This window comes from Tiliqua scincoides, chromosome 2 (assembly GCF_035046505.1).
Source record: "Tiliqua scincoides isolate rTilSci1 chromosome 2, rTilSci1.hap2, whole genome shotgun sequence".
Lineage (NCBI taxonomy): Eukaryota > Metazoa > Chordata > Lepidosauria > Squamata > Scincidae > Tiliqua > Tiliqua scincoides.
In genome coordinates, this window is record NC_089822.1 from 183,439,354 (window position 1) to 183,454,960 (window position 15,607).

A 15,607-nucleotide genomic window follows, 5' to 3' on the forward strand; every position below is an offset into this window, starting at 1 on the left:
GAAGTCTCAGATGAAGCAAAACACAAAAAGAGAGAATACATAGTTCTTCAGTCTATCACAAACAGTTCCAATTGCCATACAGAAAAGAAGCCCAAGACAAAATCTGTTATTGCTGCAGCCTCTGAACCTCATTGTTTTTGCACAATCTATCACAGTCCTGAAAGTTAGTTCTCAAGTACTACTAGCTGAATAATAGGGTTACCAGCCAGTCTGTCCATACCATTGTTAATCATTTGAGACAAAAAGAAAAAACCATTTTCTTCCACTTTACTAGGCATCTGGAGGCAATTCTTACTCCAAGGCAACCAGCTATGCTACAAACCTGTTCAAGCTCCCAGTTATGACCACAGGGAAGATTCCAAAGTTCATGGTTTTCTTTGCATTGCATGCTGTTTACAGTAGTGTTCTGTGTCCAAGCTCCATTCAGAAACCAGGGTGCTGGCTAGATCCTAGAGTACAACCCTTTATACAGGCTGATAACAAAACTGCAAAAATTAATCCAATCCCTATTGATAAACCTCTTAAAATTAGCTGAACAGGCAAGCTTCAAAGACAGCCTTTGTGAGTATCAACCATTCTCAAAGGGAATGATTTCACCAAGGGTCAAATGAGACATTGCAGAGCAGCTCTGCATGCGTCTGTATTGCTCACAGAGAGAAGCCGGGGTGTAGGTACACTCTGTTTCTCCATGGAAAAGGAATATACAGGGGAGGAGAGCAAAACCTGCCCCCTCCCTCTCAGCCTCACTTCACTGTGCTCCTTTTATTTGAGGAGTTTTCTCCCAATCCAAATTTGGTACCTGAAGTTTGCTTATGGTTGGCAACCTTCAGTCTTGAAAGACTATGGTAGAAGTCTACAGCACCCGGTATTCCCAGGTGGTCTCCCATCCAAGTACTAACCAGGCCTGATCCTGCTTAGCTTCCGAGATCAGATGAGATAGGGCATGTGCAGGGTGAAGTTTGCTTAATGTAATGGATTATCACTAGGTTGGGTGGGGAGGGGGCAGGTTTCACTCCCCTGCCCCACACTCTTTCTGTGGAGAGGGGAGAGAGCACATTCTCCATGCTTGCCTCTTCCTGCCTCACACATGAGCAGGGTAGGTACGTGAATGCCCCACGTAGGCTGCCCCTACGTGCGTAAGGTATGTAGGTGCCCCTACGTAAGGTATGTAGGCTGACCCATCATGTCCATTTATTTATATACTGAAATTGTTATTTTGATGTATACTGCCCTGGGTCCCTTGTGAAGAAGGGCACAAAGCTTTTGTGAAGAAGTATGGAAGCTTTTAAAATAATTTTTTTTTTTAAAGTTTGGTGTTTCAGCTTTTGCACAAGCAAACACACAAAAAAAGAAAACCAGGAGACAAACCAGATGACAACCAGAACAGATTTTAACAAAAAACAGTGTCATTTCAGACCTCAGGTTGCACACTCCACAAGAACTATTTCTCTTCACATTAATCTCTTCCATTATTCATCTGGCTTGCATAAAAACAGGACGGGGCCAGGGACACAGGCATCGCTATTCTGCAACTGGAAAAGAACCAGTAATTATAAATGATTTGAGAGAATGCAAGCTAGAACTGTGGAGGGAATTTCCATACAAAAACAGTTACCAAGATGAGTATGAGTAATACAGGGCAACCATTTTATTTTACACAAGTGCTCCAGCAACTCACTGCACAAACCATCAGAACAGCTGCGGCAAAATGAGGCAGATATTGAGATTAACCATGAAGACAGCAAAGTTTATTTTATCCACCAGTAGGTAAATAAACCAGACCGCATAATGGATGCAATCCAGAGATGCCCTTGGGCTGGCACAAGTCCCTTGCGCCAGACCAGGAGGGTTGCAAACGTGCCATAAGGCATGTTTGTGCCTCCTGTGGAGTTGGCAAGGCCAGCGCGCAGAGGCTGACACAAGCCTCCGCACCAATGGAGGCACCGAACCTTGCATCGGCCTAGCTGGGCCAAAGCAAGGCTCTGGGGTGGGCGGGGAGGAAGCGGAAGGGAGGTGTTATGTTATTCCAGTTATGCTGGAACCCAACCCCCATTCCTAAGGAGTTTGGAGCGGCTTGAAGCTGCTCCACTCTCTTCAGACTTACACCACCTCTGCAGGTGGCGCAAGTCCGAGGAGAACCATAGGGGTGGGATGCCTTACCCAGAGGTAAGGGAAAAAGTTCCCCCTTACCTCCGGCTGAGACACTTTGGGCCCCTATCCTGTGCTGGATACAGTGCAAGCCTCTTGAAGTAGGTTCAAGTTAAAATACTTCATCATCTTTATGAGTTCTTAATTAGTGTGTGTGTGTGACTCTTTAAGTTTTCAATATCACTAAAATCGGAATTTGGAGGAATAATACCAGCATGTTATATATCAATCAATGCGTAATTTCATGCAGAATGCAATGAAACAAACCACATTGAAATATCTGTGTTCTAACAAAAAGTACAGCCAAAAAACCAGTGGGGGTGGGGCAATGGTACATCACCACGCCCACCACCTGGGGTGTTACCCTGCCCATTGCATGGGGTGACACACAGGCCTCCCGCACCGGGTGACGCAAATCCTAATGATACCACTGCATGCAGCCGACATTTCAGTTTCATTATACTACAATATACATGGGGCCATTCCAGTGACAGGCTATAAAAACTCTGTCCTATTACCATTGCTCATAAAGGCAAAGAGATATTGCCATAGACCAGGGGTGCCCAAACCCTGGCCTGGGGGCCACTTGCAGCCCTCGGGGGATCCCAATCAGGCCCTCAGGGCCCTCCAGAGACTTGCTGGAGCCCGTGCTGGCCTGATGCAACTGCTCTCAGCATGAGGACGACTGTTCAACCTCTCGCCTGAGCTGTGGGACAAGGGCTCCCTCCACTACTTGCTGTTTCATGTCTGTGATGCAGCAGTTTCAGTGAAGGAAAGGTTGGCCTTGCTTTGTGCAAGGCCTTTTATATGCTTTGAACTACTGCAAGACCTTCATTCATTCTTATAAGTTCCATCTCTAATAAATTCATTTATGTAAATTTGTTCAAATTTTAAATGTAAATTAATTCTTTTTTTCCCCAGCCCCCGACACAGTGTCAGAGAGATGATGTGGCCCTCCTGCCAAAATGTTTGGACACCCTGCCACAAAAAATTTGTTCTGCTGAACGGATGCTACAGTCTCTAGTTATTATAAACACAAAATAAGTATCATGTTTTCCCAGCATTCAGGAGACAATCAAACAGCAGTAGAGAAAGCACTGAAGCAGTGTTGTGACCAAGATGCAAAAGCGATTTGAAGGGGGGGGGCTTATAACAGACACCCCAAAGTCCAGGTTTTTCTGAAGGGTTGCTGTGCTGGAGAACTTTTCCCAACACAATGATGAAAGTTAACTCTCTCCATTTAGCTCTGTATTCTCCCTTTTGGTGTCATTTACACTGAATAAGAAAAGGTGCTTTCTCATTTCCTGCTTCTAAGGTTTCCCCAGATTTTTACATAATTGCTGCATAGGCCTGTTTCAAGCTTCCACTCCTTTATCGGTGAGACTCTGCAGATGATCAATGGCCTACAGAAATGGAGAGAAGAAACAAGCCATATTTGTGGCAGCTACAATACTGAAACTGAGACCAGGGACAGAGGAAGAATAAAAAATGGGCCTTGGCTCCAGTGAACTTCAGTATAATCCTATGAGCCACTGGATTTTGGAGCAGCCGCATGCATTCCAACTTTCCAGTAGAGAAATCAAGTGTCTGTTAAAGTTTTTTCTCACTCTCACCACTTCTCAGAATTTTCACATACACCGCTAAGACCAAAAAAAAAAAAGCACATTAACTTGTCTTCAAATTCATAGAAACATGATTGAAAACACAAACCTTACTCTAACTGGCAACTTCATCAGTTCTGCAAATGGTACGTGTGCACACAAACATACATTCTTTGCCATACAAGTAAACATTTCATGCCAACTCTTTCTAGAGGAAATCATCCAAACACTTAAGGCATAACCAGGTGCATGCAGATTAGCTGCTTTCCTGAGATCTGTCACAGAAGGGCACAATTCACACTACGTGTTTCTTGATTTGACACTGCACTTGCACTACCTTTCTTCCAAGAAAATTCTTATTACAGGAAAACAAGAATTGTAATGCTATCTGCCCAGTCCCCGTTGAAAGCAAAGAGTCAGCTCCCTTTGCCTCCAACAGTCCCTCAGAGCTACCCAGGGTGAGACTGCATGGTAAAAGACTTGAGGTGTGCTCTGTCAATTGGCTTCCTGGATCATTTCTCTAAACACTGGCTTCTGTGCTGAGGAAAGCCTGGTCCTGGGGGATTACCCAGATGGGAGGTGGGGTGACAAAGAGCACTTTGTTCTTATCCCTGGTTTTGAGGGGCCAGTCTCTTTCTGGAGGCAGCAAGGTTTTTGAAGTTAAAATCTACCCCTCACCCCCAGCTGGCAGCAAGTTTGCACTGGATCGCCATAAGGAGGTTCTTTGTACTTCACACAGAAGGAATGCTCACCCTGTCTCTTAACTTTTTCATAAAAATGGTTGTCTTAACCCAACAGCAGTTTAGACATTTTACACAATCACTCTTCCCAAACCCAATAGTTGCCCCCCAACTTTTATTGTTCTTAAGACTTCATTGTTTTACATATTGTACGTTTTAATGTGGTATTTGTAAGCCGCCTTGGGCATTTCCTTTGGCATGGAAAGGGCAGGATATAAATCTTTTAAATAAATGAATAACAGTTCACATGCATATAACACTACAGACTTCTAATATCAGATTGCATATATTAGCTCAGCAACTCCATGAAGGTCAGTTATCTGTATTTTTCAGGTCAGGAACCGAGACTGAGAGGCAGTGGCTTGCCCAGGTCACACAGTAAGTTCACAGCGGAGCCAAATTTCAAGTGGGAACTTCCAGGCTTCTAACTCAAACTGCAATTCTATACCAATTGCATAAGGCGTTGATTTCATTTAACTAGGTGAGACTGTACTTCTGAGTAACCATGCTTAGGCTCACGCTGTCAGTCACTCTCTTTGATGGCATTCTATGACAAAACACACATGCTAGCAACAAGATAGTAAGAAAACGGATATGAAATGAGACCGTGGAGAGCTAATCTGCATGCCATTAAGAGTCTGCCATAGGAGGATCAAAGCAAGTGGAGACAAAGGACAAGTATTTCATAACTTCTGTAAGAACGCACCCCCACGGTGCAGGTGGTACTGCTTCCAAAGGAAGGGGCACTCAGAAGTATATTCCAGCGAAGACAATGCAGTACAGATAAGTCATTTACTCTTTGTATGATGGTGGGAGCCAGGACTAAGGAACCTCCAAGGCCAATTCTATCCTTCACTCTTTAAACTGCAAGTTGTAGCTCCTCTTAAAGCAGCTTAAAGCACAGGCTGCCATCTAGAAGTCTCTCCTCCTTTTGACCAACAGACTTCTTTCTTCCCTTAAGCTCGACTGCCATTCCCTACCAGCTGTGTGTTCACCTCTGTAAGCTGCTCTCTACTGAACATTTATCAGCAGCAAGAGGACAATGCACATGCACCAGAAGACATTCAAGGGGGTGAGGATGGTTTTAAGAAAAAATGTTTTTCTATGCATCTCAGGTTACTCCTGTTATGCAGGAAATCCCTCCTGGCCAACCCATCTCTCTTTTCCTGCACAGGGTGACTACATCTGGAGCACCCCATTTGAAAACAGAGAGAATGATAGATTTGTTAATTTTTTTACTATTGCATTAAACTAAAATTCTAGCAAGATCAGCAGTTATGTTCTGCTAGCTAAAGTGCTTTTAGACCTGTTCTTCTTCCAAGACAGTTCACACATAATTGAATTTTTAACATGGCCACAGGGTACAGATTGGTTGGCAACCTTCAGTCTCGAAAGACTATGGTATAAGCCTACAGCACCCGGTATTCCCAGGCAGTCTCCCATCCAAGTACTAACCAGGCCTGACCCTGCTTAGCTTCCAAGATCAGATGAGATTGGGCATGTGCAGGGTAACAGTTGTACAGAGCCGCCGTAGAATACAGGCATAAAGTATTTATGTCAAGCAGCAAAACTCATATAAAAATTCCTGTGGAGAAGGGTTGTATACATTAGGCCAGCAGCACTATTAATACTAATTACAGTAGTATAAAACCAATAAAGTCAGACTACCCAAGAATCTATAGTACTGCTCCAGTAAGAGAGGCTCTCTTTTTAAAAGAGAAAGAGAGAAACTAAGCAACCAAATTGCTGTTCTAGAACAGAAACTGTGCATCTTCATGTGTTTTACTGCAATTAACTGTAAAGGTGCAAAGCAAGTTTGCTTCTGAACAGCAGAGCCTCCAAGCTTCCTGAACGGAAATGCGGGAGACATTGGTTTCTCATCTATCCCTTCCATCTCTAGAAAGAGTAGCCTGAAAACAAATTTCACAACTTAAATGAATTCAGTCATTTTCCCAATGAACCCATAGGGAGCAGAAAATAACGAGTTCCTACAGCATCTTCTTCAAATGTACCTACATAACAAGTACAACAACCAGTGTGCCATTATGTGTCCAGGTGATAATGGGCTGAATTTATGCCTAAGAAGGTGCTCGTCTGTACCCTGTCCCCATTTTAGGACATCTGCCTGGGAGAATAAGCTCAAAACATAGTTCAGAGCCAGCTCCAGTTCTGGTGAGCCTGCAAGTGGGTCCTCTTCCCTCTCATACATATCCACATGAGGTGGTCACTGCAATGCTGTGTTAAGCCTTGCTACTCCTTTTCACTCTCCCATTTTTCCTTGCTTGCTTTTCACAGTGCCAGTGAGCAGGCAGCAGCAGACACTTCACCAGTATAGTTCAGCACTTATCAGGGCTTGGTGGTGCTAGTTCTTTCCAAAGAGATAAGACTTGTATAACAAGCATGATAGTACTGCAAGGGGTGGAGCAGGCCCCAGATAACTACAGTGGACAAACTACAATGAATGGAATCATCTATAAAAGTCTGACATTCTATTAGTAATCCTAAAAACAGACTAGCCACTTTTTCCATTCTCCCTCTTTTGCAAATATGTTTTCATTTCAACTGGTCCAGGAGTGGAAGACACAGTTATAGACAAAAATCACATCTTTTCTCCAGATTTGCTCCAGAAAGGCAAGCTTAGTCCTTAAGATTGTTTACTGCTTTATGAACTGATGCATCTCTATAAAGGACAGATGTCTGAGAAACAATTCTGGGTAAATCTGACTTCTCATCGACCCTGTAAGTTTTGAAAATGTCCCAGTTCAATTGGCAGCTGCAAGCAGGTTACAAAAACAAAATTATTGACCATTTTGGAAAGCATTAGGGCAGTAGAGTCACATTACTTGGTATCATTAAATGTTACCAAGTACTTGCATTGCAATGTCTAACAGCCGAATCCTGAGCTGCCCAGTGCACGAGACTCCAGCAGCACCAAAATGGCTGCTGCTGCATCCAGTGTACCCCAGGCAGCAACCACCATCTCCTTGGGAGAAAAGGATTTTCATCCCCTTAACCCAGGTAAAGCAAGTAGTCCCACAATAAGGCTAACTCGATTCTACAACGACTCAAGGGTTGGTGTAGAATGAAAGAGCTTCCCGTGTCAGATGGAGAGACTGACACAGAGGCTCAGGATTCGGTGGGGGCAATGCTACACCAGTCCTGCCCCCTCCCCGCTTCCTTCCTGCTTTCTCCCACCCTCTCTCCACCTACCCCTGCTCTGGAATGCCTCCTCCCTGCCCCCCACCCCATCTACTCCTCTGCTGCCTGGTGGTCCACACGACCAAAGAGCTGGGCTAGCATGGGCGCTTGGGCCCACAAATGTGTTGCATGGAGGTGAGCCAGCACGCATTCATTAGGATTGGGCCCTAAGGACCCAATCGTATCCAACTTTCCAGTACTGATATAGCGACAATGCAGCCCCAAGGTTCCCTTACCTTGAGGTTGCCTCTGTGACTGCCCCCCACCATAGGATGCAGTGTACACCCCAATGGCACAGTTGTATCAGCACTGGAAAGTTGGATAGGATTTGATCCTTAATGAGCTAAACTAGCCCACCTCAGCTCACCCAAAATCAGCTGCCATTCTTTGATGTTGCTGAAACTCATCTACCAAATATTTCTGTGGTACCTCAGTAATAACACTGTAGTGACTTCAGTGCCTTTGAATGGTCTCTCACTACAGCACTATCCTATTGACCCACTTCTACAAGTTGTCCAAGTTCAAAAGACCATAGCAACCAAACATCAAAGGCCATATCCCTCCTTCCCGAGTGGCTTCATCTAGAGCAGAGGTGTCCAAAGTTTTTGGCAGGAGGGCCACATCGTCTCTCTGACACTGTGTCGGGGGCCAGGGGAAAAAAAAGAATTAATTTACATTTAAAGTTTGAATAAATTTACATAAGTTTACATAAATGAATATATTAAAGATGAACTTATATGAATGAATGAAGGTCTTGCAATAGCTCAAGACCTATAAAAGGCCTTGCATAAAGCAAAGCCGGCCTTTCCTTTGCTGCCACTGCTGCATCACATGCATGAAATAACAAGCAGTGGAGGGAGCCCTCATCCCACAGCTCACACAAGAGGTCAAACAGTCGCCCTCACACTGAGAGCAGTTGCATTGGGCCAGTTGCATCGGGCTCATTGGAGCCTCATTGGAAACTAGGGGCTCCCTGAGGGCTGCATTGAGAAGCCTCGAGGGCCGCAAGCGGCCCCAGGGCCGGGGTTTGGGCACCCCTGATCTAGAGCAGGGGTTCCCAGACCCAGGCTTATGACCCAAACAAAGGTCATGGGAATGTTCCCTCCTACAGTTCCAGCATAAACTCACCTGTCTGAACTCCCAGCACCAAGGAAGGACGCCTTGCACAAGTTCCTGGGTGCCAGAAATGCAAGTGGGTGAGTGCATGCTAGGATGAGGAGAGGCCTCTGGAAAGCTACCTGGCTGCTGCTCTGGGGCAAGCCAAGGGAAGGAGACAAGAGACAGGTGGAGGAGAACAACAGGTGAAGCAACCTCCTCCCCACTCCTAAACTCTGAGGCCTTGTTGTTGGGTCAGCAACCTTCAGTGAGTCAAGGGAAAGCCAGCACAGGAAAAAATTGCCATCATCAACTCCACAACCTTCAGCGTATTGAGGGATATCCAGCTCGAAGGAGAAACCATCTGGTGCTGGAGTTGTAGATTTGCCCTCGCTATCACCCAGTTCCATAGACTTCAAGTGAAGATTCAGGTTGATAAATGTATAGTGTATGGTGAAGAGAGTTTGCTGGAACCCCATAGACTCAATGATTCAGTATCTGTGAATTTGGTATCCATTAAGTTTTCCAGGAACCTGACCCTAGTGGATAACAAGAACTGACTTTGTATAAGGTTATATTTAGAAATGGATTGGGGGCAGATGTAGGGATGCTTGCAAATGAATTTTTTAAAAAGGTCAGAATCAGAAAAAAAGAATGCTGCATCATGGACAACCACCTGCAACTCCAAAGAAACAGACATTCGAATATTTTATATATGAACATAAGAATGCCTTTGGCCTACCTAGTCCACTGAGTTATAGCCTCCCAATAACTGTAATCTGAAGACCTCTCACTAGACCAGCCTGCCATCATCACATACTAGGTAAACTTCCTAGCAAATACCAGGAAGTTACAATGGAGCAATTATATGTTTCTTTCCCTCTCTGTCAAGAAAGCAACTTCTAACATTAGCATTATGTACATTTTTTCCACATGGAATCTAGTCTACACAAATGCCTCCCATATAGCCCTAAGCCCAGTTCAGCTTTGGGCCTAAGTACATGCTGGCCCACTCCTTGAAGTTACCTGGACAGCTTTTTCTACGTGGGGGGTTCTTTGTGGACACACAGCTGTGAACAATGCACTGAAGGGCCTTCTCTGTTGTGCTGTGTGCTCTGCTAATCTCCCTGTTGTAATATTCAAATGGTCCCCACTTGGGCTGTTTCCTGAAGAAGTGTTAAGACATTCTTCTTCCAGTCAGCCTAGCTGTATATTCATTTATTTTACAACTGCTCTGTTCTTATGGTTTTGTGGCTGCTGCAGTTGTTTCTTGGTTTCATTAATGCTTCATTGTATTGTGAGTCACCTTGAGTCAGTCCTTTTGGAGAAAAGGAGGGGACAGAGAAATATAAATATAAATATATAGTGTACAGTGACTGCATGAGAATTTTACAGCCTCAAGAAAACAAAAACATGCAACTCTCAGCAGCCTGTCAGTTCAAGACTTTTAAAAAACTGCATTATATGGGCTGACTCTGGCCTGGCAGTGAGGCAGGCAAGAAAATGTGTTTTGGCTTCAGAACCAACCACTAGAACTTAGTGCTCAGCATTTTGCTCGTGGGGGGTATGCTTCCCTTTGTCCAACTAGTTATGCTGGCCATAAAGTTGAGGAAGCCTGGCTCAAGACTTTAACATTTTATTAAACTGATTTGGTGAGAAGGCAAAACAAACTCTCTTGGAAACATAGTTAATTCCATATCAGATGCCATTGTGATTTCCATGCCCCCACCTCAAGCCTAGGAAAAGTAATTGCCAATTGTTTAAAGCAGATAGAAATCTTCTCAGAACAGTCTTTTCTGACTGGTTGTTACAATGGTGCACTGGGGGGGAGCATTTACCTTTCCAGATCTTTGAACAGGACAGCTTATGAATCTTGAATAAGCAACTTCATCCACAAACTTGCTGGAGTCAGGACACTGAACTGCCACTAGAAATGTTGAGGCTAAGAAAAAGTCCTGACAGGAGTTTCAGAAAGACAGTCAGTGGCAGAAGGGCCCATCAAGCTACTTAATAGTCATGCAAAGTCATCACTCTAAGGAGAGTAGTGACATGAATTTGCAGAAGCCAAACAAACCTTGGATAAAGTAGATAGAGATGCTCTTTACACTCTCACATAACACCAGAACCAGGGGACATCCACTCAAATTGAGTGTTGGGAGAGTTGGGACAGACAAAAGAAAATATTTCTTTACTCAGCGTGTGGTTGGTCTGTGGAACTCCTTGCCATAGGATGTGGTGACAGCATCTGGCCTGGATGCCTTTAAAAGGGGATTGGACAAGTTTCTTGAGGAAAAATCCATTATAGGTTACAAGCCATGATGTGTAGGTACAACCTCCTGATTTTAGAAATGGGCTATGTCAGAAGCAAGGGAGTGCACCAAGATGCAGGTCTCTTGTTATCAGGTGTGCTCCCTGGGGCATTTGGTGGGCCACTGTGAGATACAGGAAGCTGGACTAGATGGGCCTATGGCCTGGTCCAGTGGGGCTGTTCTTATGTTCTTATGTTTTTTGTGCATTAAACACACTGATTTCAAAAGGACCAAGGATCTGTAATATACACAGATGTTATTTTTGTATTTCCTTTCAACAAATGCTTAAGCTGATTTCTTAGTAACCTATATTTAAAACAGGAAATACAAGCCTTCCGGAGTTTATGTCTTCCTTCCTTCAAAGTTAGATGAAAGAGTGTGAAAAAAACTACTGCTGCAAGGAAAGCTATGGATCTCTTATAGGATAGCCAACAACAAAAGCTTCCACTGAGCAGTCCTTCCATGACATATTTTTAATCAAGCTAGTATCATGGGGTACACTATATGCTATTCAACATAATACACAGTAAAGAACTCATCTTTCAAAACAGTCCAACAACAGAGCTGTGCTTAACAGAATTAAAGCCTTCCTTTAAACCCCTAACAATCTAGCCCGAACTCCTGCAGGGGAGTTTGGAACAAGTATTTGTTCAGGAAGGGAAGGAGATGGGGATGGGAACAGCAATGGCACTGCAGCAATCACAGCACTGTCGCTGCCAAGGGGCTTATTTCTTACCTTGGGGGCAGAGCTGGACTCCTGCAGGGTCCTGAAGGCTTGCAGCTTTTCTGATGTCCTCTGAGGCTTCTGCAAACAATTCTTACTCCAATCAGCAGTTACTTCCATTTTCACTTCAGAGGTCATCGGATGGGGCTGAAAGCCTCCAGGACCCTGCAGGAGGCCAACACCCCCCCCCATTCCATGGATACTGGGGTCCACTCTCAAAAGCTCACACACTTACTTGGAGCCTCTGGAGGCCTCTCCTAGGTCGCACCAGGCCAGTGACCCATTTTATTGGCCTCCATAGGCCTCAGAATGTCCCACAGAAGCCTCTGGAAGTATTTCTGGTTTTCAGAAGCAAACTTCCAGTTTGCTTCAAGTTTTCAGATACTGGAGTGGTATCAGCACCACTAATATCCTATCCCTCTTCCTGGCCTCAATCTGCCTTCCTGGTCCACTTGGACTCACACCAGCAAAATCACTGGCACAGGTCCAAGTTGATCTATCACAGCAATTGGAAACTTATCCCCAGGCAAGGGAACAAATGTCCCCCTTGCAGGATGCAGTGCACACTCCAGTTGTGTAGCTGCATAGGTGAGATGAGTGTGTTAGGATTGGACTGTAAGTGTGCTTTCTGTTGCATATTCAACTGGTAGTTCTCTCTTATTAAGAATGTATGAAAGACCGAGAATGGTGCCCTGTTTCAGCGAATGGAATGAAGGAAAGAAGAATTAATTCCCCAGTTGACTGTTTGACCCTACCAGTATTTATTAGTGCTCATTGCAAAGTGACAGGATGCAATACAGATCTTGTTAGGGCTATTTATCTCGTTGAGTGAAGCTCCCTAAAGCCCTGAATGCACCTATGATTCACTACCAGAGCTCTTGTTAGAAATCCCTTACTCAGTTGTTTCCTTTCCATTCCAGAAAACCAGCTATGCAAATCAATTTATGTACAGCAGCTGTGAAATGGGAAAGTATGCAATGTACTTAGGACATCCTAACAACAGCAGCTTTGGTAAGAAAAAATCACCAACAATAATTACACACATGTATGTAGAACTGAGTCATATTTCTGACAGCTATCCAGAGGCCTCGTCACTACTATCACTACTAGGTGATAATTGCACCCTAACCTCTAGGGAGTCAGAGAGGGATAAGTGCAATTCTGGCTCAAACTGCAGCAACACAACTTTCTCACTTGAAAATACTATCATTTCCTTAGCAATACAAGGCAATGTAGATCTTAAAATGAGATGAGAGCAGTGCTTGATTTGGGGGGGGGGCAGGTAATATACCACTCTACGTTGTTCTTCCCACTGCATACCTCTTTTTTTTCAACTCTCTCCTTTCTTTAGCCATCCAATCACTCTCCACCAATTGAGACATCCTTTGTCTACTAAACAATGGAGTATGTTGGACAGCAGCTCTGATGAACCCCTTCAATCATGTATGCAAGGAGCACAAGTGCGCCAATCTTCCCCCATTTAGGACACTAACTATGCACATCAGAGAGACTAACCAACCTCCTGCTGAGCATGCAAATACTATATTAAAGCAGTATTTACTTTTTACCCAGAGGAGTGGTTTGGACAAGTTCCCCTCTTATCTTCCCTCATTACAAGCTTTAAAATCTGATCATCAGCACAGCAATTACAGAGGGCCAAAGAATGCCTACCTGTCTGAACCTTGAAGTAACAGGTGATTATGTCATCACCAACCACTTCAGAGAGCGATGCACTGTATTTGAGGTGGGGGGAGGGGGAGAATCGCAAATCAACATACAAGCTTTCCTGCCACACCTGCAATGTCTGGACACAGAGTACTGGATGTCTTTGGCATTTCTCACCTCCCTCACATGAATCAAATGCACTAGAATACTGAGAAAGGCTATAATGGTCAATAATGTGGAAAAGGTTCCCTAGAGCCAGAACATCTGAGAACCACTGAAGTACACAAAGAAGTCACTACTCCTCAAAAATTAAAACTCTGCCTACTCACACCTACAAATGCAAGTTATTTATAGCCTAATTTTTAAAAACCCCTTTCAAAAGTTTCCTGATGCAATTAAACGGAGGTGATTCTTACATGCCACAAGCAACCATCTAAGTGGTTATTTACAAATCGTCCCCAAGTTTCAAAGTGTACACAGAGTAAAGTTTACCACAAAAGAGCATTTCCCCATTAGATTTTCTTGCACTAGGAACTATATTCACTGCATCTTATTTATACCAAATGTAAATAATCTCATTCAAATATGAACTGAATTAAGGCTTTATGTGCCTCCAAGAAATTGTTCTGCAGTAAAAGTGGGGAAAAAAATAGCATCGCCTATTTTAAGACTGGATGTTTAAACTGAACCAGATCAGAGGACAAGCAATGGCCAAGAAACAGGGAAACACAGGAATCTACTGGCAAGACAAGGATAGACAGGCAGAACCCATCTCAAGCTAGCAGCTACAAGCCTTGCATCACATCTATCCTTCTCCCACCTCCTTAAATTTACCCATCTCCTTTTGAACAGCAAGCAGACTGGCTCGTTTCCTAGCAACTTAGTGTAAGAAAGGCATCAACCAAGAATAAGTAAGGCTTCCAATGTCTTGCTGCACTTTGTTTTTAATTTCAGTCAATTTATCTCTGACATTCAGGTTTCTATTAGCTCCAAAAACTTAGGGAAGACATTTTATCATGAGTTTTATTTTGCTGTTGTCAAAGCTTATAACTAGAAGATCAAGTACTATTCTCCACCCTAAAATACGTATAATCTAGCTAACATGCCTGCCCTGGTTTCATCAGCATATATATACCAATTTGGAACAGAGGGTAGACCAGGGGTCGGCAACCTGCGGCTCTAGAGCCACATGTGGCTCTTTCAGCTGTCTGCTGTGGCTCCTCCCGGTGAAAGTGGCAAAGGGGGTAACAGGAGGCACCTGTGTTGGGAGGGCAGGCTGCTTCCCTCCGCCCCCTGAGCTCACTGCCCTCCTCTCCCTTCACCCCCACCTGCCCCGCATTGGTTTCCCTTTTCAATTTTGCCTGCTCTGCAGGCTTAAGCTCCCTGTTTTTCCCTTCCCCAACTCTCCAGCAGGACGCCCTCCTCCTCAGCCATTGCGAGGCCTTGCAGCCCGCCTTTCCCTGAGCAGGTCCCCACTCAGTGCAAGGAGAGGCTTTTTCTCCACAGCAGAGGAGACATCCTGTGTGTCTACTCAGTAGTAAGCCCCATTATAGCAGATGAACCTTACTCCCAGGAAAGGATGCCTGGGATGGCAGCCTTGGAGCCAGCTCCTATGCATGTCTACTCAGTTGTAAGCCCCATTATAGCGGATGAAGCTTACTCTCAGGAAAGGGTGCCTGGGATGGCAGCCTTGGAGCCTGCTCAAGGCCAAGCGCAAGAACAGGTGAGTGGGAGCCCGCGCAGGTCTGTTCGAGAGTAAGCCCCGATGTAGTCCCTGGGCTACTCCCAGGAAGGTGTGGAGGGCTGTAGCCTCAGCCCCCTCCTATGCAGGTCTACTCACAAGTAGTCAGTGAGGCTTCCTCCCAGGAAAGTGTGGAGAGGACTGCAACCTGAGAGCTCCAACCAACTTGTCTGCTCAGAAGTCCCATTGTAGCCAATGGGGCTTACTCCCAGGATAGTGTGGAGAGGGTTGCAGTCTGAGGGAGGGAGGGAGGGAGGGCAGGCAGGCAGGCAGGGCAAAAGCTGGTCTGTGACTGCCCCCCCACCTCCCCCCCAGCTCTGGCTTCTTCTCTTCCCCACCTTTGGAGTATGTGTCCTTTTTTCCTTCCAGCAGGGTGCCTCTGGAAG

The 15,607-nt window shown here is 44.8% G+C and overlaps 1 protein-coding gene and 1 pseudogene across 5 annotated transcripts in view; both read right to left on the reverse strand.

Moving 5' to 3' along the window:
• Positions 1 to 15,607, reverse strand: part of ARHGAP26 (Rho GTPase activating protein 26) — a 311,057-nt gene that overhangs the window by 237,364 nt on the left and 58,086 nt on the right. The window lies entirely within an intron of this gene.
• On the reverse strand, positions 5,896 to 6,012 carry LOC136642263 (5S ribosomal RNA; annotated as a pseudogene).